At 40.4% G+C, this 27,922-nt stretch overlaps 1 protein-coding gene across 1 annotated transcript in view; it reads right to left on the bottom strand.

Annotated features, from left to right (window-relative positions):
* MPPE1 (metallophosphoesterase 1) overlaps window positions 1–20,989 on the bottom strand; it is a 217,257-nt gene extending 196,268 nt beyond the window's left edge. The window contains exon 1 of the mRNA XM_053714911.1: window positions 20,889–20,989. The gene's annotated coding sequence lies outside the window, so the exon portion shown is untranslated. The remainder of the gene's footprint in view (window positions 1–20,888) is intronic.
* Window positions 20,990–27,922: the final 6,933 nt, after the last annotated feature.

Raw genomic sequence — 27,922 nt, 5'->3', positions numbered from 1 at the left:
CTTTAGAAACAAAATGGGACATGAAAAGAATTACTCACAATATCTAATTTATTGCCAAGTTCCTTTAGATATGTGGAGAGCTGCCATTCCAGATGTGAGTCGCTTGAGTCCCTAGGGCAGTTCTGCCTAAAAAGTCTTTCTCTTGCATACTTGAATCAAATTCTCTTTGTCTTGTCAAAGACAACGCCTTGGTTATGACTTACAATGAGTTCAACCAATTGCAAACAAGTCTTAGCTCCCACTACCAATCTGAAGGGGAGGAGCTTTCTGCATTCCTACACAGTTACACTAACAGCACTATTCTAAGGAGGGGTAAGGGATCTCAGCCCACAGCTTCTCTGAATACAGATTCCACACAAAGAAACAACAGCTCACCTTAACCCCTTCCAGGCTGAGACAATACCACCTCTGCTGAGCAGCCAATCCAGGCATCAACTACTCCACATGATTGGATCATGACACCTCCCCTTTTAAAATGGTGGAAATAGGGGGTCAGCCCACACTGGTCCCCTATGTCAACCTAAATCCTAGTCTTTCCTCGTTCATAAGACCAGATCAGCCCTTTCTGCGCACTCTCAGCATTCATTTGCCCCTTGTAACAATTAGCATCAGCTGACACAATTTCTCTTGTGGAGGACATTTCCTTGCAGGATATCACACACTCGCTCTCACTCATAAAGGGATCTAGCAGCCCCTCAGGGTAACTCACTGGGGGACTAAGAGCAATTCTTGCTATGCTTAGGCCAGATACGCCACTGTTCACACCTACCCCAGTATGCTCTCTCACATTCCCACACACTGCATCTGGCATCCCATTGTCACAATCAATGGCAGTATAACTCTTTTTACTGGCACAATACAGTACTGGTACAGGTTCAGGTAAATCACCATTAACCCTAGGCTCTCAATCCCAGCGCCTAGGTTCAATAGAAGCAACATTGTCACAAACATTTTCAATACATCCCTCCCTAGGCTCTCCCTCCCAGCGCCCAGGTTCAATAGAAGTAACATTGTCACAAACATTTTCAATACATCCCTCTTCATCAGAACAAGACATTACTGGTGTACACAGAGGCAGAGCTGCATTATCCCTCAGCCCCCCCTCCCAGCAATCATTTTCAAGGGAATCATCCTTTATCCTTTGGTGGGATACCTCCAGCTCTGGTGCAGCGAGCGATGTGTCCATCCCTAGCTTCCCCTCTGGGTCCCCCAAAGTTTCACACAGTACCTCAGTTGGTGCAGGGCCCTCTACTGGCCCTTCCAGGTTGCAGGTTTTGTCTTCTGGGGCGTACTGACAAAGCATCCGGCCCACATCATCCCCCAGCAAAACAACAGGGATATCCGCAGAAATCCCCACCCCCTGCAAACCTTTTCCCACACCCCAATCAAGGGGTACACATGCCGCAGGGCACTCCCTGCAGACTTCTTCATTATCCACAGTCTCTCCTGGGATAATATCCTCTGCCACTTCAGGGTGCACCAAGCGATATCCAGCCCCAGTGTCCTGAAGTCTCATGGTCACACAGTCTCCCTCTGTGGCACTCTGCAGATTACCTGCTGACCCACCCACAAACAAAGCTGATGCAAGTTTTCCTGCTGTACTTCCACCCCAGACTGCATGTTGAGGTTTCTCCTTGGTGGGGCAGGCAAAACTCAGGTGCCCAAACTTGTAGCACCAAATGCATGGGCGGGTATCCCCCTTGCCCAATGCAACTTCTGTCCGCTTAATGGGAGTTGTTCCAGGGGAAGGTACTTCTGTAGAATCGGTTGTCAGTTGCTGGCACATTCCCTCCCTCCAGGGAGGTGATATAGCTTGCACAGTGGAACACTTGGCTACTGGGGCTTCGTTGTTAGTGCTGTCTGTAGCCCCTGCTGCTGAATCAGGTTCCATTCCCAGGAGCACTCTTCTGGCCAACGGGCTCACTGTCTGGCAAATATATTGCAAAAATTCTGGGTACAGGAGAGGTGCCTCGGTTATGGTAAAGTCAAAAACCTCTAGCACATGTCTCCGCTGGGTATCCCTTATAGCTATTTCGTGCTCTCTTTTTCTCTCAGCAGCTTCTCTCTCTCTTTTTCTCTCAGCAGCCTCTCTCTCTCTTTTTCTCTCAGCAGCCTCTCTCTCTCTCTTTTTCTCTCAGCAGCCTCTCTCTCTCTTTTTCTCTCAGCAGCCTCTCTCTCTCTTTTTCTCTCAGCAGCCTCTCTCTCTCTTTTTCTCTCAGCTGCTTCTTGAAACTTGAGAATCAATTCCATTCTCAGTTTAGGATCAGCATCCCCCAAATACCTGAGTGCTGTTTGTAGCTCAGACTCCTTTTCACTCACAGGGGTAACAGCACTAGGTAACAGTCCTTGGGCTAGAGGAGGGTCAACAGTGTTGGGTACCAGGTCTTGAGTTACAGCTTCCACAGTCACCTTTCTGTGACTGATTCAAACTCTGTTGTGAGGCCCTCTGCCTCCAGCAATTTCAGTATCAGCTGTTCTTTCCCTTTGCCAAGAATAGTAATTCCTCTTTTCTTGCAAAGAAACTCCAGAGACCATTCAGGCATTCTCCTATATTTTTCCATACTGAGTGTAGCAACAAAACACAAGAGGGAGGGAAAAAGAACTGCTTCTTTGCACTGTAATGTCTCTGTAATTAGGCACTGAGTTCTGTCTTTCGGAAATTACACAAAAACATGTAATTTCTATTAGTACTATACAAATAGCACTAAAAAAACTCTAAATATCCCCAGCACTGCCAACCAGTTTGTGACGAATCCAACCTGCTCAACGTCACAATAGAGGGGTGTGGGCATGAAGGGGTTAATGGCACACAGCTCTGGTTCCCTTATCTTGCAACTCTGCAAAAGGACCTCAAAAGAGACACCACATTAACCCCACATCCGTTCCACAATGCTCTAATTAACAATTTCCCTGCTGCCACCACCAAAACTTTTTTCTGGGGAACCCCTAAAAACTCACACTATTTAACAGTTAGGTATAACGTGCCTTTAAAGGGACAGTCTAGGCCAAAATAAACTTTCATGATTCAGATAGAGCATGTAATTTTAAACAACTTTCCAATTTACTTTTATCACCAATTTTACTTTGTTCTCTTGGTATTCTTAGTTGAAAGCTTAACCTAGGAGGTTCATATGCTAATTTCTTAGACCTTGAAGCCCACCTCTTTCAGATTGCATTTTAACAGTTTTTCACCACTAGAGGGTGTTAGTTCACATATTTCATATAGATAACACTGTGCTTGTGCACGTGAAGTAATCTGGGAGCTGGCACTGATTGGCTAGACTGCAAGTCTGTCAAAAGAACTGAAAAAGGGGCAGTTTGCAGAGGCTTAGATACAAGATAATCACAGAGGTTAAAAGTATATTATTATAACTGTGTTGGTTATGCAAAACTGGAAAATGGGTAATAAAGGGATTATCTATCTTTTAAAACAATAAAAATTCTGGTGTAGACTGTCCCTTTAACCTTGTCTCAACAGGAGTGTGACTTCGGATATTAGAGCCCAAAAGACAGAATGAGATTTTCTGTGTGTTTAATAACAAAAACACCAATACAGGTTACACAGTGCAAAATTATAAAGACATTCAAAATAACATACAATTACAAAGCTACAGTTCTTTAGAAACAAAATGGGACATGAAAAGAATTACTCACAATATCTAACTTATTGCCAAGTTCCTTTAGATATGTGAAGAGCTGCCATTCCAGATGTTAGTCGCTTGAGTCCCTAGGGCAGTTCTGCCTAAAAAGTCTTTCTCTTGCATACTTGAATCAAATTCTCTTTGTCTTGTCAAAGACAACGCCCTGGTTATGATTTACAACGAGTTCAACCAATTGCAATCAAGTCTTAGCTCCCACTATCAGTCTCAAGGGGAGGAGCGTTCTGCATTCCTACACAGTTACACTAACAGCACTATTCTAAGGAGGGAGAAGGTGTCTCAGCCCACAGCTTCTCTGAATACAGATTCCACACAAAGAAACAACAGCTCACCTTAACCCCTTCCAGGCTGAGACAATACCACCTCTGCTGAGCAGCCAATCCAGGCATCAACTACTCCACATGATTGGATCATGACATATGGGACTTCCATAGCGCTGATATTACGAGTCTGTCCTGGGAGGCCAAAAAGTGAGCGGTACACCCTACCCTGTCAAGAGTCCCAACGCATTTAAAAGTCAGTATATAAGAGTTTTATGGTACAACACCGTAACATAAAACTCATAACTAAAGTGCTAAAAAGTACACTAACACCCATAAACTACCTATTAACCCCTAAACCGAGGCCCTCCCACATCGCAAATACTATAATAAAATGATTAACCCCTAATCTGCCGCTCCGGACACCGCCGCCACCTACATTATATTTATGAACCCCTAATCTGCTGCCGCCAACATCGCCGACACCTATATTATATTTATTAACCCCTAATCTGCCACCCCCAATGTCGCTGACACCTACTTAAACGTATTAACCCCTAATCTGCTGCCCCAAATATAATAAACATATTAACCCCTAAACAGCCGCACTCCCACCTCGCAAACATTAGTTAAATATGATTAACCCCCTAATCTGCCGGCCTTAACATCGCCGCCACCTACCTACATTTATTAACCCCTAATCTGCCGCCCCCAACGTCGCCGCCACTATATTAAAGTTATTAACCCCTAAACCTAAGTCTAACCCTAACCATAACACCCCCTAACTTAAATATAATTTAAATAAATCTAAATAAATATTCCTATCATTAACTAAATTATTCCTATTTAAAACTAAATACTTACCTGTAAAATAAACCCTAACTAACTAATAGTTACATTGTAGCTAGCGTAGGGTTTATTTTTATTTTACAGGCAAGTTTGTATTTATTTTAACTATGTAGAATAGATATTAAATAGTTATTAACTATTTAATAACTACCTAGCTAAAATAAATACAAAAGTACCTGTAAAATAAAACCTAACCTAAGTTACACTAACACTACACTATAATTAAATAAATTAACTAAATTAAATACAATTAAATAAATTAAATTAACTAAAGTACAAAAACAAACACTAAATTACAGAAAATAATAAACAAATTACAGAAATTTAAACTAATTACACCTAATCTAATAGCCCTATTAAAATAAAAAAGCCCCCCCCCCCAAAAAAAAACTAGCCTAAACTACCAATAGCCCTTAAAAGGGCTTTTTGCGGGGCATTGCCCCAAAGTAATCAGCTCTTTTACCTGTAAAAAAAAAAAATACAAACAACCCCCCCAACAGTAAAACCCACCACCCACACAACCAACCCCCCAAATAAAATACTATCTAAAAAAAACTAAGCTCCCCATTGCCCTGAAAAGGGCATTTGGATGGGCATTGCCCTTAAAAGGGCAGTTAGCTCTTTTGCAAGCCCAAACCCCTAATCTAAAAAATAAACCCACCCAATACACCCTTAAAAAAAAACCTAACACTAACCCCCTGAAGATCGGCTTCAATAACCATATTCAATAACAGTATCAAGTGTGAAGTGGAGGATGTGAATAATTAAAATAAAGGTCTAATAACCACCAGATCTACCAAAAGTGCTGGTACAGCACATCATAAGTGTGTACATTAGCATACATTATAAACACTGAATACTGAATGACTCAGTCTCTTCTGCACATGCAAAATTGGAGATTACAACAATTTTTAGAACAATAAACACAATACATTAACGCCAGCATAGTTATACAGGGAGTGCAGAATTATTAGGCAAGTTGTATTTTTGAGGATTCATTTTATTATTGAACAACAACCATGTTCTCAATGAACCCAAACAACTCATTAATATCAAAGCTGAATATTTTTGGAAGTAGTTTTTAGTTTGTTTTTAGTTATAGCTATTTTAGGGGGATATCTGTGTGTGCAGGTGACTATTACTGTGCATAATTATTAGGCAACTTAACAAAAAACAAAAATATATCCCCATTTCAATTATTTATTTTTACCAGTGAAACCAATATAACATCTCAACATTCACAAATATACATTTCTGACATTCAAAAACAAAACAAAAACAAATCAGTGACCAATATAGCCACCTTTCTTTGCAAGGACACTCAAAAGCCTGCCATCCATGGATTCTGTCAGTGTTTTGATCTGTTCACCATCAACATTGCGTGCAGCAGCAACCACAGCCTCCCAGACACTGTTCAGAGAGGTGTACTGTTTTCCCTCCTTGTAAATCTCACATTTGATGATGGACCACAGGTTCTCAATGGGGTTCAGATCAGGTGAACAAGGAGGCCATGTCATTAGATTTTCTTCTTTTATACCCTTTCTTGCCAGCCACGCTGTGGAGTACTTGGAAGCGTGTGATGGAGCATTGTCCTGCATGAAAATCATGTTTTTCTTGAAGGATGCAGACTTCTTCCTGTACCACTGCTTGAAGAAGGTGTCTTCCAGAAACTGGCAATAGGACTGGGAGTTGAGCTTGACTCCATCCTCAACCCGAAAAGGCCCCACAAGCTCATCTTTGATGATACCAGCCCAAACCAGTACTCCACCTCCACCTTGCTGGCGTCTGAGTCGGACTGGAGCTCTCTGCCCTTTACCAATCCAGCCACGGGCCCATCCATCTGGCCCATCAAGACTCACTCTCATTTCATCAGTCCATAAAACCTTAGAAAAATCAGTCTTGAGATATTTCTTGGCCCAGTCTTGACGTTTCAGCTTGTGTGTCTTGTTCAGTGGTGGTCGTCTTTCAGCCTTTCTTACCTTGGCCATGTCTCTGAGTATTGCACACCTTGTGCTTTTGGGCACTCCAGTGATGTTGCAGCTCTGAAATATGGCCAAACTGGTGGCAAGTGGCATCTTGGCAGCTGCACGCTTGACTTTTCTCAGCTCATGGGCAGTTATTTTGCGCCTTGGTTTTTCCACACGCTTCTTGCGACCCTGTTGACTATTTTGAATGAAACGCTTGATTGTTCGATGATCACGCTTCAGAAGCTTTGCAATTTTAAGAGTGCTGCATCCCTCTGCAAGATATCTCACTATTTTTTACTTTTCTGAGCCTGTCAAGTCCTTCTTTTGACCCATTTTGCCAAAGGAAAGGAAGTTGCCTAATAATTATGCACACCTGATATAGGGTGTTGATGTCATTAGACCACACCCCTTCTCATTACAGAGATGCACATCACCTAATATGCTTAATTGGTAGTAGGCTTTCGAGCCTATACAGCTTGGAGTAAGACAACATGCATAAAGAGGATGATGTGGTCAAAATACTCATTTGCCTAATAATTCTGCAGTCCCTGTATAAGGCTTTAACAGTCTTAGTATAAACAGTGTAATTTATTACGCAAACACTATGGGTGAGCCAGAATAAGGGAAAGTTCTACTCTAGAGCCAAGTAATATTAGAGATCAGTGTATTTATGTATACACCAAGCGGTGAAAATATATAAACCATTTAAAGATATATGAGCATAGAAGTACAACAATTACTGTGCTCAAATTAAAAAAAAAATTCAAATCCAGACACTTTTTCTATTGGGCACACTTACCCTCTCAGTAGTGTGAATACTTAACACCTGTGTTACAATCCTTGATTAGGCACACTAATCAATGCCCTCAAATCATGCCCATATACACAAATGCTTCATCACAGCCAGAATAATTATATTCCGAGTTTCTATGTGTTTTTAAATTACACACATTTACATAGTGATTTTATCCAACCTTTGTAGCAATAAAAGTTATGTTTTAATTTGAGAATTCAACCTTTTGGTCCTGTTTGTTTAGTCTGATGTCCAATATTTAAGGGGTATTAGAAGTGCTATATAAGTGCATTCCTTCCGTCTCAATCCCTTCAGCGATTTAGGCTATACTTGCAAGTTGTTCCTTTGCACAAGCACTCTAGCTCATAAGGCATATACAATATATCTCAATAAAACCAAACGGAGCATCCCCATTCTATTTATGTAGTGCCATTGCTATTCTTTTTTGAACACATTTACTCTCATTCCTATAACTTTTGTAGGATTCTAGCAAACAAGAGCACACATTGTGATATTCAGCTATGGCAAGCAAATTTGAAATAGACAGACCAGAGAACAAAAAAGACTAGCGGATATGAATGAAGTATTTAATAATTCATCGTCCACCAGTGCAGATACCACACCAAATAACTTGGACACACTGTTAAGAGAATTGCATAAAAACTTATTCAAACATAAACTCTGGTGGGACAAACAATTCTGTGAACAATTTATTGAAAATAACTTGATACCCAGAGGTTTGAGGATACAATTATTTCCAGCCTTTGAATTCAAAGATAAGAATCTGAGTGTAGAATGGTAGGAGGCACTAAGTGAATGCTCCAAAAAACTGATGAGAATTCTCATCAAACATGACTCCTCAGAATATGACAGACTTGAAGAACAGATTCAAATTCAAAATGAGCAATTAAAGCAATGTGAGAATATGCAAGAATTTGAAAATATGTATAAAAAATACCAAAAAGAACTTGACAAGTATGAAAATGAAATTAAAATGACCAAAAAGGGCAAATTACAGAGAGATATACAGGATTTCCAGAACAATAAAGTTTACAAGTGGAAAAACAGATCAAATATTACGAACACCAGATCCCAAAGAAGAATTAACCTAGTAGAAACAGATGTCTCAGATACAGACATTTATGATACAGAAAGAGCCACTGAACCCTCAACTTCAAGTAACTCAGTTATAGTTGAAAAAAGAAAGAGAAAGTCTTTTTTAGAAGAGGACACAAGTACAGATTCCGAACCACCAGGAGAGGTGGGTGGAAAAAACAAAAAAGACAAACCAAAAACAAAAAGAATCAAAAAGACAAACCTCAGACAACCAAATCATACAAAAGAAACCCCAGCCCATTCTCCAAAATGAGGATGAAAAATTAAGAATTATCAATCTATCTGATCGAATCTTAACTGAACAACACATCAGTGTTCTGTCGAAAGGTTTGTCTTTTTGCCCCAACACCTTCTTGGACAAATTTGAAGTAATAAAGGATGTATAATTGTTTCTCAGAAAATTACTTTTAAAAAAACACTTTTCTAACAAGGAATCAGACAATCCACCAACCAATTGGTCTGAAGAAGAATTGGAATCATTCCAAGCATTGGAAGACCTTATTTCAGAACAAGAACAGTGTGAAGGACTTAACTGGTGGAAAATGGTAAAAATTAAATCAAAATATGTCCCTCCCACGAATAGCTGCTCCAATATAGATGTTTTCAACCAGATTGTATGTCACAGTATCAATAATATTGATATTAATTTCAAATCCCTAAACTTATCTAAAGAAGAAAGGAAGGCTCTAGCGGACATGGAATCATGGAGTAATATCATCATCCGCAATGCGGACAAAGGCGGAAATATTGTAATATGGCCACAAGATATGTATCTTGAGGCGGCAAATGTAAAATTGAAGAACAAGATCTGCTACAGGTAACTTTGGGGGAACCCAACTGTAGAATTTCATGCACAATATAATAAATTTCTTAACGTCACACATCCTAAAACGTCAACATTTTATTTAATTCCAAAAGTCCACAAAAACAGCAAACAACCACAGGTAGACCTATCGTGTCCGGTAACGAAAACCTAACCAAAAGCGTTTAAGACCATTTTTAACCCAGTTATCATCATACGTTAAAGACACGATGGAAGTGTTACAGATTATTAAAGATATTAACATTTCTGAAAACACCTGGCTAGTCACATGTGATGTGGAATCTCTGTATACTAGCATTGACCCCAATTTAGGGTTAAATGCAGTCAAATACTTCTTGAACATGTCCTCAGATGAAAGCCCTGATCATAACCAATTCATACTTAATTTACTCAAATTCGTGATGACCACAAATGATTTCCTTTTGAACAACAAAATCTATTTACAAACTCAAGGCACCGCAATGGGCACAGCTAATTTATTTCTGGGATGGTGGGAGCAAACCAAGGTGTTTACAGATACAAATGACCAATATTCCACTAAGATGACATCCTGTTTCTATGGGAAGGCACAGAAAAAGACCTTGAGGCCTTCCCATCAAAATTAAATCGTAACGATCTGAACATTCGATTGACTCATCACGAGAGCCAGATAAAACATAATTTATGCTTACCTGATAAATTCCTTTCTTCTGTAGTGTGATCAGTCCACGGGTCATCATTACTTGTGGGATATTAACTGCTCCCCTACAGGAAGTGCAAGAGGATTCACCCAGCAGAGTTGCTATATAGCTCCTCCCCTCTACGTCACCTCCAGTCATTCGACCAAGGACCAACGAGAAAGGAGAAGCCAAGGGTGTAGTGGTGACTGGAGTATAATTTAAAAAATATTTACCTGCCTTAAAAAACAGGGCGGGCCGTGGACTGATCACACTACAGAAGAAAGGAATTTATCAGGTAAGCATAAATTATGTTTTCTTCTGTTAAGTGTGATCAGTCCACGGGTCATCATTACTTGTGGGATACCAATACCAAAGCAAAAGTACACGGATGACGGGAGGGATAGGCAGGCTCTTTATACAGAAGGAACCACTGCCTGAAGAACCTTTCTCCCAAAAATAGCCTCCGAGGAAGCAAAAGTGTCAAATTTGGAAAATTTGGAAAAAGTATGAAGCGAAGACCAAGTTGCAGCCTTGCAAATCTGTTCAACAGAGGCCTCATTCTTAAAGGCCCAAGTGGAAGCCACAGCTCTAGTGGAATGAGCTGTAATTCTTTCAGGAGGCTGCTGTCCAGCAGTCTCATAAGCTAAACGAATTATGCTACGAAGCCAAAAAGAGAGAGAGGTAGCAGAAGCTTTTTGACCTCTCCTCTGACCAGAGTAAACGACAAACAGGGAAGACGTTTGTCGAAAATCTTTAGTTGCCTGTAAATAAAATTTAAGGGCACGAACTACATCCAGATTGTGCAAAAGACGTTCCTTCCTCGAAGAAGGATTTGGGCACAAGGATGGAACAACAATCTCCTGATTGATATTCCTGTTAGTGACTACCTTAGGTAAGAACCCAGGCTTAGTACGCAGAACTACCTTATCCGAGTGAAAAATCAAATAAGGAGAATCACAATGTAAGGCTGATAACTCAGAGACTCTTCGAGCCGAGGAAATAGCCATTAAAAATAGAACTTTCCAAGATAACTTTATATCAATGGAATGAAGGGGTTCAAACGGAACACCCTGTAAAACGTTAAGAACAAGGTTTAAACTCCATGGTGGAGCCACAGCTTTAAACACAGGTTTAATCCTGGCCAAAGCCTGACAAAAAGCCTGAACGTCTGGAACTTCTGACAGACGCTTGTGTAACAGAATGGACAGAGCTGAGATCTGTCCCTTTAAGGAACTAGCGGATAACCCCTTTTCTAAACCTTCTTGTAGAAAAGACAATATCCTAGGAATCCTAACCTTACTCCAAGAGTAACCTTTGGATTCGCACCAATATAGGTATTTACGCCATATTTTATGGTAAATCTTTCTGGTGACAGGCTTCCTAGCCTGTATTAAGGTATCAATAACTGACTCAGAAAAACCACGCTTTGATAAGATCAAGCGTTCAATTTCCAAGCAGTCAGCTTCAGAGAAGTTAGATTTTGATGTTTGAAAGGACCCTGAATCAGAAGGTCCTGTTTCAGAGGTAACGACCAAGGTGGACAGAATGACATGTCCACCAGATCTGTATACCAAGTCCTGCGTGGCCATGCAGGCGCTATTAGAATCACTGATGCTTTCTCCTGTTTGATTCTGGCAATCAATCGAGGAAGCATCGGGAAAGGTGGAAACACATAAGCCATCCTGAAGGTCCATGGTGCTGTCAAGGCATCTATCAGGACCGCTCCCGGATCCCTGGATCTGGACCCGTAGCGCGGAAGCTTGGCGTTCTGTCGAGACGCCATGAGATCTATCTCTGGTTTGCCCCAACGTGGAAGTATTTGGGCAAAGACCTCTGGATGAAGTTCCCACTCCCCCGGATGAAAAGTCTGACGACTTAAGAAATCCGCCTCCCAGTTCTCCACTCCCGGGATGTGGATTGCAGACAGGTGGCAAGAGTGAGACTCTGCCCAGCGAATTATCTTCGATACTTCCATCATTGCTAGGGAGCTTCTTGTCCCTCCCTGATGGTTGATATAAGCTACAGTCGTGATGTTGTCCGACTGGAACCTGATGAACCCCCGAGTTGCTAACTGGGGCCAAGCCAGAAGAGCATTGAGGACTGCTCTCAATTCCAGAATGTTTATTGGAAGAAGACTCTCCTCCTGATTCCATAGTCCCTGAGCCTTCAGAGAATTCCAGACAGCGCCCCAACCTAGTAGGCTGGCGTCTGTTGTTACAATTGACCAGTCTGGCCTGCTGAATGGCATTCCCCTGGACAGATGTGGCCGATAAAGCCACCATAGAAGAGAATTTCTGGTCTCTTGAATGGAATGAAGGACACGGCATGCATTTTGAAGTTTTGTTAACCTGTCCTCTGTCAGGTAAATCTTCATTTCTACAGAATCTATCAGAGTCCCCAGGAAGGGAACTCTTGTGAGTGGAAAGAGAGAACTTTTCTCTTCGTTCACTTTCCATCCATGCGACCTTAGAAATGCCAGTACTATCTCTGTATGAGATTTGGCAGTTTGAAAGCTTGAAGCTTGTATCAGTATGTCGTCTAAGTACGGAGCTACTGAAATTCCTCGCGGTCTTAGTACCGCCAGAAGAGTGCCCAGAACCTTTGTGAAGATTCTTGGAGCCGTAGCCAGTCCGAATGGAAGAGCTACAAACTGGTAATGCCTGTCTAAAAAGGCAAACCTTAGATACCGGTAATGACTTCTGTGAATCGGTATGTGAAGGTAAGCATCCTTTAAATCCACTGTGGTCAAGTACTGACCCTCTTGGATCATGGGCAAAATTGTTCGAATAGTTTCCATCTTGAACGATGGAACTCTTAGGAATTTGTTTAGGATCTTTAAATCCAAGATTGGCCTGAAGGTTCCCTCTTTTTGGGAACTACAAACAGATTTGAGTAAAACCCTTGTCCTTGTTCCAACCGCGGAACTGGATGGATCACTCCCATTAATAAAAGATCTTGTACGCAGCGTAGAAACGCTTCCTTCTTTGTTAGGTTTGTTGACAACCTTGACAGATGAAATCTCCCTCTTGGGGGAGAGGATTTGAAGTCCAGAAGGTATCCCTGAGATATGATCTCTAACGCCCAGGGATCCTGAACATCTCTTGCCCAAGCCTGGGCGAAGAGGGAAAGTCTGCCCCCCACTAGATCCGGTCCCGGATCGGGGGCCCTCAATTCATGCTGTCTTAGGGGCAGCAGCAGGTTTTCTGGCCTGTTTGCCCCTGTTCCAGGACTGGTTAGGTTTCCAGCCTTGTCTGTAGCGAGCAACAGCTCCTTCCTGTTTTGGTGCAGAGGAAGTTGATGCTGCTCCTGCTTTGAAATTACGAAAGGAACGAAAATTGGACTGTCTAGCCTTGGCTTTGGCCTTGTCCTGAGGCAGGGCATGACCTTTACCTCCTGTAATGTCATCAATAATCTCTTTCAAGCCGGGCCCGAATAAGGTCTGCCCTTTGAAAGGAATATTAAGCAATTTAGATTTAGACGTAACATCAGCTGACCAGGATTTTAGCCACAGAGCTCTGCGTGCCTGAATGGCGAATCCTGAATTTTTAGCCGCAAGTTTAGTTAAATGTACTACGGCATCTGAAATAAATGAATTAGCTAACTTAAGGAATTTAAGTTTGTGTGTGATGTCATCTAGTGTGGATGATTGAAGTGTCTCTTCCAGAGACTCAAACCAAAATGCTGCTGCAGCCGTGACAGGCGCAATACATGCAAGAGGTTGCAATATAAACCCTTGTTGAACAAACATTTTCTTAAGGTAACCCTCTACTTTTTTATCCATTGGATCTGAAAAAGCACAGCTATCCTCCACTGGGATAGTGGTACGCTTAGCTAAAGTAGAAACTGCTCCCTCCACCTTAGGGACCATTTGCCATAAGTCCCGTGTGGCGGCGTCTATTGGAAACATTTTTCTGAATATAGGAGGGGGTGAGAAAGGCACACCGGGTCTATCCCACTCCTTAGTAACAATGTCAGTAAGTCTCTTAGGTATAGGAAAAACGTCAGTACTCGTCGGTACCGCAAAATATTTATCCAACCTACACATTTTTTCTGGGATTGCAACTGTGTTACAATCATTCAGAGCAGCTAATACCTCCCCTAGTAACACACGGAGGTTCTCAAGCTTAAATTTAAAATTTGAAATGTCTGAGTCCAGTTTATTTGGATCAGAACCGTCACCCACAGAATGAAGCTCTCCGTCTTCACGTTCTGCAAACTGTGACGCAGTATCAGACATGGCCCTTGCATTATCAGCGCACTCTGTTCTCATCCCAGAGTGATCACGTTTACCTCTTAGTTCTGGTAGTTTAGCCAAAACTTCAGTCATAACAGTAGCCATATCTTGTAATGTGATTTGTAATGGCCGCCCAGATGCACTCGGCGCTACAATATCACGCACCTCCTGAGCGGGAGATGCAGGTACTGACACGTGAGGCGAGTTAGTCGGCATAACTCTCCCCTCGTTGTTTGGTGAAATATGTTCAATTTGTACAGATTGACTATTTTTTAAAGTAGCATCAATACATTTAGTACATAAATTTCTATTGGGCTCCACTTTGGCATTAACACATATAGCACAGAGATATTCCTCTGAATCAGACATGTTTAACACACTAGCAAATAAACAGCAACTTGGAAATACTTTTCAAAGTAATTTACAAATAATATGAAAACGAACTGTGCCTTTAAGAAGCACAGAAAATATTATAACAGATAAAATAATTAAGTTATAGCATCAATCTTTGTCAGAATATACAGTTTTAGCAAAGGATTGTTCCCCTCAGCAAATGATAACTAACCCAGGCAGCAGAAAAAAATACACAAATAAACGTTTTTTATATCACAGTCAATACAATCAGCACAGCTCTGCTGTGAATGATTACTTCCCTCAAAAAAGACTCTTGAGATCCCTGAACTCTGTAGAGATGAACCGGATCATGCAGGAAGAAAATGAACCTCTGACTGAGTTTTTCTGATGCATAGTGAAAGCACCAAAATGGCCCCTCCCCCACACACATAACAGTGAGAGGGATCAGTGAACTGCTCTAATTTAAATCAAAACTATTGCCAAGTGGAAAAAAAGTGCCCAAAACATTTTTTCACCCAGTACCTCAGAGAAAAAAATGTTTTTACATGCCAGCAAAAAAACGTTTTACCTCAATAATTAATTGTCATTTAAAACCTATTGCAAGTCCCTGCAAAATAGGTTAAGTCTATGTATACAGTTTAAAAGCCAGAGAAGTACCATTTCCCAGAAAACTGAAGTGTAAAATATAGACACATGACAGCCTGATATCAGCTACATCTACTGCATTCAAGGCTGAGTTTACATTATAACGGTATGGCAGGATTTTCTCATCAATTCCATGTCAGAAAATAATAAACTGCTACATACCTCTTTGCAGATTAATCTGCCTGCTGTCCCCTGATCTGAAGTTTACCTCTCCTCAGATGGCCGAGAAACAGCAATATGATCTTAACTACTCCGGCTAAAATCATAGAAAAACTCAGGTAGATTCTTCTTCAAATTCTACCAGAGAAGGAATAACACACTCCGGTGCTATTATAAAATAACAAACTTTTGATTGAAGATATAAAAACTAAATATATCACCATAGTCCTCTCACACATCCTATCTAGTCGTTGGGTGCAAGAGAATGACTGGGGGTGACGTAGAGGGGAGGAGCTATATAGCAACTCTGCTGGGTGAATCCTCTTGCACTTCCTGTAGGGGAGCAGTTAATATCCCACAAGTAATGATGACCCGTGGACTGATCACACTTAACAGAAGAAATATCTCTTTTCTGAATCTGTTAATTTGTAAAGAAAGTGATGGCTCTTTAAGTACGGATCTGTTCAGAAAAGAAACAGCTACGAATAATGTTCTTTTTGGCACAAGTGCCCATGCGCCGAATACTGCCAAATCTCTACCAATTGGAGAATTTTTGAGACTAAGGAGAAATTGCTCACAAGATAAAGACATTCAAAGCGAGAGCTGTTGAATTAGAGAATTGGCTACTTCAAAGAGGCTATAGCAAGAGATCTATCCTCAAGGCCAAAACAAGAGCATTAAAAACTAAAAGATCAGACTTGCTTAAAGTCAAATCCAAAAATTGTGATAACAAAACAAGATTGGTGTTAACCTACAATCAACATACTCAGCAAATTGTCAATATAATGCAAAAAAAATTGGTATATACTTCAAGCTGAACCCCACCTTAAAGATTTAATTGGAGATAAAGTGCAATTGAGCTACAGAAGAAGTAGAAATTTAAAAGATTATTAGTCATTATGTACACAAAATAAGAAAAACTAGATCGATAGAAGAAGGATCCTTTTCTTGTGGTAACTGATCATCAAGCAGCAATATGATCAAGAAAAAGTCTATTACAGACAGATTTGGAAAACACCACCAAATCCGCAGACCTATATTGGTATGACTACAAGAACATTGCATACCAGACTTATGGAACATATGCGAAATATCCAAAATGCTCCAAAAGATCTGTCTAAAGATAGGAAAATTACTTCCATAGCTTCTCATTTTTTCAGACATCACCAATCAAAGACTTCTGAATTGAGGTGTTATGGAATTCAAAAGATATCCTTGGGTTTAAGAGGCGGTGATCTTGAAAAAGCTTTACTTGAAGCAGAAACTAGATGGATATACCTAATGGACAGTGTATATACAAAAGGCCTCAATGAACAGAACAACTACTCTATGTTCTTATAAAAAGTAAATTTGTTAGAGCTCCACTACAAACTCCATCAGTAGGAATATTAAAATCAGTTACAGGATCTGTTCTTAGTGAAGTTTAGAAGCTAATATCTAACAAATTCAGTCCCGATTTAAAAATCATTAAGATTAATAGTCGCTGCTTTAGGCAGTAGACATTACTTTATCTATTTGAGTACATTTGGAACAAATTCCCCTTGTTCCTATCTCCCTTTATACCCGATTATACCTATACCATAGTTATGTTCACACCCACTACATGCACCTCCAATTGTCACTTCTTTTTCTTTTTCTGGAGTAGTAGATATATACCAATTCCAGATATTTTGACACGTTTTATTCGCATATGTGACACACCCCACTTTTGAAGGCCAACGATTGGCTGAAACAGGCCAATAGCCTTGAACTATTCCCCATAAACACCCTCAGACGCCGGCGCGCGTAACCTTTGAAAAAGCCGAAACTGTATCGTGAAACATGTTAGGGAGGGGTACTGTTTAAATACCCTGTTTGTCTTTTTTAAATTAACTCGCTCCAATAGAATAAAAAAATTAGTATATTTATGGGCATCATTAACTCTGGGCTTAGTATACGTCTATAATTGATTTAAAGGTAGAAGTGCTAACAAGTACAGTTTACTCAGCAGCACCAGTGCGGGTTGTGATATTATAGCACCTTTAAGTAACCAAACCACTTCATGTCAAAATAAGGCTTCCAGTAGTGTAACAAGCAGCCAGGTCACAGTGTATTATCGATTAACCCTCTTATGGTGGGAAAACTTTAATTTAAGTAGATATATTTACAAACGCAGGCTTAAAGTGAAGGTAAAGTTTTTCTTTCTTGAAAACAACCTCCCATTTATCATTTTCTCATGCATGTAGTCGCTAACTTTGTTTAAATATTGCTGCCATAGTTTTAATAAAAAATACATTACTAATTCCCTACCGTTTGGAACCCGACTCCTCCCCATCCCTACTTCCTCCTTCTTCGTTGTGTGACGTCTTCAGCGGTCCCACCCGCTCTCTATATGTCACAAAGGCGCGTTCACAATCTCAGATTGCAATGCGCATGCGCAAATCGCGATACTGCTTTTCAATGCGCATAATCGCCGGGCAATATTTTCTACTGCGCATGCGCGAAATCAAACAGGTGCGCTCTTGGCATTAATTCTGAATCTAAATAAATTACGCATGCGCATATAAAACAAGGGGCGGATGATATCGAATGACGGACGCCTAACGGCCAGAGTTTCAATTGGTTGGGGAAAAAACTTGACATACACAGAAAATAAAAAAAAATAGACGGGCTGAATTAGTGGATAGTTTAGGCATAGTTTATAACGGAGAGAACTTAATATATACACACATATATAACAATTGATGAATGAAACTCCTACTTATTTTAAAAAAAGAATTTTATACTAGATCGAAATTAGGGTGAGTTTACCTTCACTTTAAGTAACCAATTTTGTGAAATGTCACAAGAAAAACAATATATTATCGCTAATACAAATAGCATATAGAGACCTAATCATATTAAATTACAGTATCTAATGTGAAGTGGATGTTGTGAATAATACAGTAAAGACCACAAAAGGCTAATAAGTACATCTTATTTTGTGACACGTGTGGATTACGATATCACAGCACCTTTTGAATAACTGAATAGTCTTATGCCACAACAAGACTCCCTGTAATTTTACAGGCAGCCTAGTTATACTGCACGTTTGATTAACCCCTTCATGGTTTGAGAGCTGAAATTTGGAGTTGATATATATATATACTATTGAAGGCTTAGTTACTGTAATTTTGTAAAGACTGTTTACAAGAAATACAATATTATCGTTAATACTAAAGCCTATAAAAATTCAACCATATTCAATAACGGTATCAAGTGTGAAGTGGAGGATGTGAATAATTAAAATAAAGGTCTAATAACCACCAGATCTACCAAAAGTGCTGGTACAGCACATCATAAGTGTGTACATTAGCATAAATTATAACCACTGAATACTGAATGACTCAGTCTCTTCTGCACATGCAAAATTGGAGATTACAACACTTTTTAGAACAATAAACACATTACATTAACGCCAGCATAGTTATATAAGGCTTTAACAGTCTTAGTATAAACAGTGTAATTTATTACGCAAACACTATGGGTGAGCCAGAATAAGGGCAAGTTCTACTCTAGAGCCAAGTAATATTAGAGATTAGTGTATTTATGTATACACCAAGCGGTGAAAATATATAAACCATTTAAAGATATATGAGCATAGAGGTACAACAATTACCGTGCTCAAATTAAAAAAAAATTCAAATCCAGACACTTTCTATTGGGCACACTTACCCTCTCAGTAGTGTGAATACTTAACACCTGTGTTACAATCCTTGATTAGGCAAACTAATCTGTGCTATTTAATAAGTGAGATACACAATTATCCACAACTTTTGACCTGATAATTAGTAATAAATACTCACTGTATCAACACTATATATCCTGGTTGCCCTCAAATCATGCCCATATACACGAATGCTTCATCACAGCCAGAATAATTCTATTCAGAGTTTCTATGTGTTTTTAAATTACACACATTTACATAGCGATTTTATCCAACCTTTGTAGTAATGAAAGTTATGTTTTAATTTGAGAATTCAACCTTTTGGTCCGGTTTGTATAGTCTGATGTCCCATATTTAAGGGGTATTAGAAGTGCTATATAAGTGCATTCCTTCAGTCTCAATCCCTTCAGCGATTTAGGCTATACTTGCAAAATATTTAACTAATGTTTGCGAGTCGGTAGTGCGGCAGCAGATTAGGGGTTAATAAGTGTAGGTAGCGGGCGGCAGATTAGGGGTTAATAAATATAATATAGGTGTTGGTGATGTCCGGAGCGGCAGATTAGGGGTTAATAAGTATACTTTAGGTGTCATCTATGTCGGGGGCGGCAGATTAGGGGTTAATAAGTGTAAGATTAGGGGTGTTTAGACTCGGGGTTCATGTTAGGGTGTTAGGTGCAAACATAAATTTTATTTCCCCCATAGGAATCAATGGGGCTGCGTTAAGGAGTTTTACGCTGCTTTTTTGCAGGTGTTAGCCTTTTTTCAGCCGGCTCTCCCCGTTGATTCCTATGGGGAAATCGTGCACGAGCACGTTACACCAGCTCACCGCTGACTTAAGCAGCGCTGGTATTGGAGTGCGATAATGAGCAAAATTTTGCTCAACGCTCACTTCTTGTCTTTTAACAACGGGTTTCTGAAAACTTGTAATACCAGCGCTGTAGGTAAGTGAGCGTTGAGACAAAACTGGACCCTGTATGCACAAATAAAGGTTATTGTTTGTTACTAGCTGGAGAACTCTGTACTTTGAGACAAAACTGCTCGGTAGCACCGCACAGCCTCTAACGCAAAACTCGTAATCTGAGCCATTGTTTGGTAAAAAAAAACAAAAAATCAATTTACCGTTATCATTTATTATCCATGTGTTTTTTCCCTACATCAAATTAGATAGACAATACTTAAAAGTATTCACAGGACTGCACAACAACATTTGATGATATTATTATTATTCTATTAAAAGCATTTTGCACGTGCGCTGCAAATGCAATGCAGTTGCTTATATATACTACATATCTCTTTAAAATAACACGGACTATTATGCAGTATTTAGTTTCACTTTACAAATAAATAGTCTCAGAGCAGAATCATATGGGGCTTCTTCTTGATTTGCACTCAGCAGCACCATATTTATGGAAATGTGATGGAATTGTATAGTCATGTTGACAGCTGATGCAGTTCTTGTTTCCATACACATTTTTTTTTTCCCGAAGCATTGACGGCCCTGGAGAGGATTATTTAATCACAGCATTACAATAAAAGAAATGCTGAATAGAGCAAAAATATAGACGCAGCAGTTTATCGTATGCGGCTATGCGCAAACAATATCACTACGCCAGCGCGTATATGAGTATAATTACATAAACCGCAGAAAGAATAAAGCGCTGAAGTAATCAAGAAGCTGCACTTACGTGTGTATATGTTGTTACTTGTTTATGCTCCATACGTCCCCCGTATTATTGCAGTCCGCACAATTACCCACATAGCCCTGCTCCTCCTTCATGGCCTCGCCCTCAATTCCGTTAGTTCATTTAAGGTGGAATAGCTCAGTTGCTCACTAGCACAGGAGTACCGGAGGTTGTGCGTATAATGGTACTCAGCATTGCAGTCCTTTTATTTATAAATAATTTTCTATTATCGGTCTCTCTTCAAATGTTCAAATTATAAACAAAGATTTATGCTATTGTTTAGGGTTTTGCAAATGTCATTACCCAAAAAAAGGAAGTTGTTTTCTTATTCAAGCTGTTTCTTATTTAAGCTGTTTCTTATTCGTGAAATTCTGTTTCTTATTCATGGAAGTTGGTTTCGTATTCATTTTTTTTGTCAGACTGCTTTAAATTGGTGACATACTAAACTGCATATTGGGATGATGGGATGACTTTAAAATAAAAATATAGGTTTTATTTAAATAATATGATTCATATAATGTAGTTCCACAGAGGTGGAATCCCTTTATACAACAATTGGGTATACAAACTGTAAAAAAGGGCATACGTTCGTTCAATACAAATATTACTTTTTTGAATAAGTAACTGATACTTTCAAAGGGTTAATAACCATTGTGAAATAATTCTCATTTTTTTTAATAAGTAGCAGATAGTTTCAAAGGGTTAATAATCATTGGGCCACTGATTTCACTATGAATATATACATGGTAGATCTCCCTCCATGACATGCAATTGTTTTTAGCTTGGCCCAATGGTGTTTTGGGCACAGAAATGGACGCCAACCCTGGCATAGGTGCTGTACTTCTCATTTTTTAATAAGTAACTGATATTTTCAAAGGGTTAATAACCATTGGGCCACTGATTTCTCTATGAATATATACAGGGTAGATCCCCCTCCATGCTATGCAATTGTTTTTAGCCTGGCCCAATGTTGTTTTGTGCACATAAATTGATGCCAACCCTGGCATAGGTGACATAATTCTCATTTTTTAATTAATAACAGATATTTTCAAAGGGTTAATAACCATTGGGCCACTGATTTCACTATGAATATATACATGCTAGATCCCCATCTATGACATGCAGTTGTTTTTAGCCTGGCCCAATTGTGTTTTGGGCACATAAATTGATGCCAACCCTGGCATAGGTGCTGTAATTACCATTTTTGTATAAGTAAATTAAATTTTCAAAGGGTTAATGACTATTGGGCCACTGGTTTTACTGTTACTATATGTATGGTAGATCCCCCTCCATGACATGCAGTTGTTTTTATCCTGGTCCAATAGTGTGTTGTGCACAGAAATTGATGCCAAGTGAGATTTCACACACACAATGTGAAGGGCCTAGGAGCAGAGTTACTTAGAAATTGCTACTATTGTGTGAACAAGCTCATACAGAGTCCATTGGGCCTATCTATCAAGCTCCGAACGGAGCTTGAAGGCCCGTGTTTCTAAAGACCGCTACTCCATAACCCTGTCCGCCTGCTCTGATGAGGCGGACAGGAATCGCCGGAAATCAACCCGATTTGGTTGATTGACACCCCCCTGCTAGCAGACGATTGGCCGCGAGTCTGCAGATTAGGCATCAGTTGTCCTTTTATGATATGAATAATCACCATGAGAAATAATGAACACTTCCCCCAATGACTACCATGGAGTTTGCTATGAAACTCTTGGAAGGCTACTATACAGCTGAGAGCTCTAGCGTAAGTAAACAATTGTATACATTGTAAAAAGGTTTTTGTTGCAGAGCAACATTAAACACCTTGTAATTACAATACTTTTTCTTTCCTAAGATATGGTGAGTTCACAGCGTCATCAATTACTTTTGGGAATATCACTCCCTCCTGGCCAGCAGGAGGAGGCAAAGAGCACCACAGCCAAGCTGTTAAGTATCACTCCCCTTCCCACAAACCCCAGTCCGTCATTCTCTTTGCCTTGGTGCATGGATCAGGTGAAGTTTTTGGTGTCTAAAGAAAATTGATTTCTGCGCTTCAAGCAAGATTTTATGGTCTAGCCGTACTCCACGTCAATCTCTTCAGTAGGGTAGCTGTTCTTTTAAGGATCAAATGGACAAAAAGCTGGAGGCCTATTTGAAAAGGATATATGTTCATCATGGCCTTCTATGGCAACATGCTGTGTGTATTGCCACTGTGACAAGCTCACCATCCTACTGGTTTGATGCCCTGTCTGAGTCTCTTCAGGTAGACTCCCCTGGATGAGATCCGAGATCGAATTAAGGCTCTTAAGCTAGCCAATTCCTTTATTTCTAATGCTATTATGCAGGTTATTAGACTGGGAGCAAAGTCTTCTGGCTTTGCGGTTCTAGCCCGCAGGGCTTTGTGGCTGAAGTCTTGGTCAGCTGATGTTTCCTCTAAGGTAAAGCTTCTGTCAATTCCTTACAAGGGTAAGACCTTGTTTGGACCTGGTCTTGCTGAAATAATTGCTGATATTACAGGTGTAAAGGGTCTTTTCTACCTCAAGATAAGAATAGACATAAAGGACGTCATAGTAATTTTCGTTCCTTTCGTAAGCTTAGAGAAAAGTCTTCCCCTTCTTCCAAGCAGGAACAGTCCAAGTCCTCTTGGAGACCTAATCAGTCTTGGAATAAGGGGCAGCAATCAAAGAAAGCCGCAGCTGAATCCATGTAAGGATATGTAAGAATGTACTTGTAATACTATATATGTATATATATATATATATATATATATATATGTAGTGCACCACTCAGTCTCACAACAAACCTCGGGTATTAGGTTAATGTAATACCCTAATTTTGCTCATGGATCTGAGGGTGACCTTGTGAGGGTCAAGAATGAAGTATAAACACAGAGAATCATATAGAGCAGTACAAGATCTGTATATAGAAATTACAGGATATAATGCAGATATGTAAAGGTATGTAAGCTAGCTCACAGTTAGGGGTAAAGAGGAATACGATTCCTAGAGTATGTGCTGGGTTTTCCTGGCAGAGAATGGTATACCAGATATTGAGCTAACTAGGAGAATATAGTGTTATCAAGCAACATATGAAGCAGGGAGCAGTTATGAGATCTGTATGACCAGTAGAGAGTCGTTGTATGCAGGTAAAAGTACGGAAACTGCAGAGGCCAGTTAGAGGGCGGTAAATAGAAAACAGAATGCTGAATGAGGAGAGCAAGCAAGTTAAGCGGAGGTATGAGGTTGCACAGAAAGTTGGCAAGAAAAATATGTACAGTTCAGAGATGCAAAACCTCATTATGCACAGTACCGTACAATGATCTGTTGCACTGGGCCCAGACTGCAGCCTGAATGTTCCACTGTGAGTGCTGGGTGATGTCACACGCTGTGGCGTGTGGAGAAACTGGAGTAGAGGCTTCAGTTAGTGTAGCAGCTTAACAGCTGATCGAATTTGATGAAAACCACAAAGTAGTCAGCGGTTATATCCTTAGGTTGACCAGGAGAGAATGTAGAACGTAACTATAGAACAATACTGCTGAATGAATCCTGAAGGAAGACAGCTAGACACGTAGTGCTCCGTATGATATCCTGTGGATACAAATTACCTAGCAAGGTAAGTTTGATCAATAGGAACTTAAATAGGGAGGAGTTTTCACAAGAGAGCAAAATTTAAAGGGGAAGTGTTAGCAATGTGAATAAAGCAACAGATACTCCTGACAGTATACCCACCTCAAGGAGCCATCTCCGAAATTCAAGGCTTTGGGCGATCAGGATTACGCCGATGGAACAAGGACACCAGACTGGGAGCCGATAAATTAGAGAACGGTTCCCAGGAATCCTCCTCCGGTCCATAGCCCTTCCATCTGACCAAATACTGCACCTGGCAACGATGGAATCTGGAATCCAATATGGAGGTAACTTCATAACTGGTATCGTCCCGTAATGGGAATGGATAAGGAGGGGTGTTTGCGGATGGCCTGAGGGGAGAGTAAGGCTTCAGTAGGGATACATGGAAAGTAGGATGTATATGGTACGAGGAGGGTAAGTCCAAAGTAACAGCGTTGGAGTTAACAACTGAGATGATCCTGAAAGGGCCAATGAATAGACCACCCAATTTTTTACTGGGTATTTGTAGTCAAAGATGTTTAAAGGATAGCCAAACAGAATCACCAGGTTTGTAATCGGGAAGTTTTGTCCTTCTTAAGTCATAGTAAAACTTTTGTTTGGCCTGGGCAGTCTTAAGAGTTTCCCTGAGCATAGTGAAAGCTTGGGCGAGAGAATTGACGGTGTCATTGACCAAGGGTGAGAAGCTCTCGTCTCTTTGAAATAGGTGGTGGGTAGGGTTGAAGCCGTAATTAACATAGAAGGGAGTCAACTTTGTGGATGGGTTAACTGTGTTATTGAAAGAGAATTTTGCAGTGGGTAGAAGGGAGGACCAGTTATGCTGTTGGTAGGTGCAGTAGCAACGTAAATACTGCTCCAAAGTTTGGTTCGTCCTCTCTATCCATTTGTTTGTGTATGGTAAGCGGATCTTAAGTTTCTGTGTATGTTCAAAGTCTTTCAGAGTTGAGTCCAGAATCTGGAGGTAAACTGTGAACCCATATCTGTTGTGATGGAATCTGGGAGGCCATGCAGGCATACTATATGCTTCAAGAATATATCTGCTGTTTCTGCAGCGGTTGGAAGAGCGTGTAGTGGGATGAAGTGTGCCATCTTAGAGAAATGGTCTATGACGACTAATATAGCATTATAGTTTTTGGAGGATGGGAGTTCTACAATAAAGTCCATTGCGATGTGTCACCATGGTCTATCGGCGATTGGAAGCGAGAGTAGATACCCGTATGGGTGATCATGGGAAGGTTTACATTTCGTACAAGTAGCACAGGTTTGTATATAGTGTTTGACAGTCTGTACTAATCCAGGCCACCAGTAATCCCTCTGTATGAGGTGGAGTGTTTTACGTAAACCCGGGTGGCCTGAGAGAGGTGTATCATGAGCTGTACGAAGAACCTCATCTCTCAAAGAGCTAGGGACGTAGATTTTACTTCCGTGGTATAGCAGGCCGTTGGAGTCCTTACGCAGTCTAGGATCTTTGTTCATAGCATCAGCCTGTAAATAGTCTTTCAATACAGTTGTTTTATCCAACATGAGACCTATAATTCTGTGTGAAGGTATAATATTTTCCAGTTTTGGTGTATAAGCAGGTCTGGTACCATACCTGGATAAAGGGCCTGTCTTGATGTTCTTGAGAGCAGGACAATAAGTGATGACAAAATCAAATCTGGTGAAGAAAAGATTCCAACGTACCTGGGGTGCAGATAGAGTTTTGGTAATGTTTAGATACTGTAGATTCCTATGATCGGTGTATATGATGATAGGAAACTTGGCACCTTCTAGGAGATGTCTCCAAAAGACAAGTGACACCTTAATTGTGAGGAGCTCCTTTTCGCCTATCGGATAGTTAATCTCAGCAGGATTCATCGTTCAAGAGTAATAGGCAACAGGAAGCAAAGGCTCCTCGGTTTTCTTCCTTTGGGACAGTATTGCTTGAATGGCAAAGTCAGATGCGTCGACTTCCAGATAGTATTGTTTGTTAGCATCCAGGAACTGTAGAATAGGAGCACTGGTGAATCTGCCTTTGAGCTCATTGAATGATCTATGGGCTTCTGGTGTCCAATGAAACTTGGTGTTTTTACGAGTTAGGAGGGTGAGCGGCTTTACTATGGAAGAGAAATCCTGTATGAACTTTCTATAAAAGTTCGAAAAGCCAAGAAATCTTTGAACATCCTTTTTAGTAGCAGGTATAGGCCACCTTGTGATGGCATCGATCTTGTTGTTCTCCATTCGGATGCCCGATGGAGAGATGTGGTACCAAAGAAAAGATATAGAGTCAGTATGGAAAATACATTTCTCAGCCTTGAGAGAGAACAGTCCTGACGTGAGATATATGGTTTTCTAAGGTGTCTGAGTATATACGAGAATATCGTCTAAATAAATGACGATACAAAAGTCAAGGAGGTCAGTAAACAAGTCGTTTAAAAAATACTGGAAAGTGGCCGGGGGATTGCAGAGGTCGAACGGCATAACCTTATATTCGAATAGACCGTACCGGATACGGAATGCCATCAACCATTCACCCCCTTTTCTGATTCTTATCAGGTTATAGGCCCCTCTCAAGTCGAGCTTAGTGTAAAGCCGTGCCCCCTGCAGTCGTTCTATCAGCTCTGGTATAAGGGGTAGGGGATACCTGTTTTTTATGGTACATTTATTTAGCTCCCTGTAGTCTATTATTGGTCGGAGACTATTGTCCTTGTTCCTCACAAAGAAAATACCTGCATCTGCTGGTGAGGTGGATTGATGGATGAATGTGTGGAGGTAGTGTCTGTGCCTGTTTTTTATCAAAGACGTCGCTGAAGTCAGAATAAGCAGGCGGTAAACTCTGTCCCGTTATCTGTAGGAGGGAGTGGGAAGGTAAACAGTTAGTGTTGCAGTAATGTGAGTCAAAAAGGACAGAACCCTTACACCATAATATATGTGGTTGATGTTGCTTACTTAACCCCAAATTGATGTTGCAACTTAACCCCAAAATGACTGGAAATAGAGGTGACTGAATAACCTTGAATACACAAGACTCTGTATGACCTGAGGGGAAACTTAATCTTAAGGGGACAGTATGATATGTGATGGGACCGGATTTTATCAAAGAACCATCAACGACACAAATTGCTAGTGAATTGGGCTTTTTTATTAGTGTTATCTTATACGTGTAACCAAAAGTGATGTCCATAAAGTTGCTCGTAGCTCCGGAGTCAATCACGACCTGGGTGAAAACTGGTTGCTGGTCCCACTGTAGAGAAACAGAATGGGTAAAGTGAGAGGAAATCTGTGGAACAGTATTTCTAACGTGATGAGAGTAGTCAGTCTTACCCTTTTTTGTTTTGTTTAGGATAGGGCATTCCTTGACACCATGTTCCTTGGCAGCACAGTAAAGGCAAAGGTTGTTCAGCCTGCGGCGTGCCTTTTCCTCTGGTTTCAGAGGACCTCTGACAAAGGCAATAT

This window comes from Bombina bombina, chromosome 5 (assembly GCF_027579735.1).
Source record: "Bombina bombina isolate aBomBom1 chromosome 5, aBomBom1.pri, whole genome shotgun sequence".
NCBI classification, from domain to species: domain Eukaryota; kingdom Metazoa; phylum Chordata; class Amphibia; order Anura; family Bombinatoridae; genus Bombina; species Bombina bombina.
This window is presented reverse-complemented; position numbering and strand designations above follow the sequence as displayed.